Source organism: Orycteropus afer, unplaced genomic scaffold (assembly GCF_000298275.1).
Source record: "Orycteropus afer afer isolate SDZICR_OR568_19922 unplaced genomic scaffold, OryAfe1.0 scaffold00473, whole genome shotgun sequence".
Taxonomy (NCBI): Eukaryota; Metazoa; Chordata; class Mammalia; order Tubulidentata; family Orycteropodidae; genus Orycteropus; species Orycteropus afer.
In genome coordinates, this window is record NW_006922060.1 from 929,718 (window position 1) to 930,894 (window position 1,177).

Below are 1,177 nucleotides of genomic sequence, written 5' to 3' on the forward strand. Positions count from 1 at the left end.
TAGAAACCACTAAAAAGGAAAATTACAGACCAATATTCTAACTAACTCAACATGGATCAAAGACCTAAATGTAAAACCTAGAATAACAAAGATCATCAGAGAAAACAGAAAACATAGGGGCAAACTTAGGAGCCCTAATTTATGTTGTAAATAGACGATCTAACATAAAAAGCACAACAACAGAAGATAAACTGGATGACAGGGACCTCCTAAAATTTAAATATTTAGACACATCATAAGACTTCTTCATAAGAGTAAAGAGAAATTCAACTTGGAAAAGAAATATATAGTAATGACATATTTAACAAGAGAATAATCTCTAAAATTTATAGAAAACTTCAACACCTCAACAACAAAAGGACAAACAATCCGATTAAAAAATAGGCAGAGTACATGAACAAACACATCAACAAAGAAGACATTCAAGTGGTCAACAAACACATGAAGAAATTCTCCTGATCTTTAGCCATTAGAGATAAACAAATCAAAACAACAATGAGATATCATCTCACCCCAGCAATAATAGCTAAGTTCAATAAGACAGAAAACAAATGCTACCAAGAGTGTGGAATTTGGAGATTGGAATTTTCATACTTTGCTGGTGGGACAGTAAATTCGTACAACCATGATGGAAAACAGTAGGAAGCATCCCTAAAATGCTGGATATAGAAATACCATTTGATCCAGCAATTCCACTACTAGGTGTATATCCTAGAGAAATAAGATCTGGGACACAAATAGATATATGAACATCCATGTTTTTTGCAGCTTTATTTACAATAGCAAAGAGACAGAAGCAATCTAAGTGACATCAATGAGTGAATGGTAAACACTATGGTACATACACAGAATGGAATGCTACATATTCATAAAATAATAATGAAGAATCCACAAAACATCTCATGATGTGGATGAACATGGAGAACATCATGCTGAGTGAAATAAGTCAATCACAAAAGGACAAATACTCTATGACTCTGTTGTTGTTGCCGTGGAGTCATTTCCAACCATAGCTACCCCATGCACAGCAGAATGAAACACTGCCGAATCCCGCACCACCTCCAGGATCCCTGCTATACTTGAGCCCATCATCACAGCCACTGTGTCAATCCATCTCGTTGAAGGCCTCCCCCTCATTCGTCGACCCTCCACCCTACCAAGCATGACATCCTTCTCC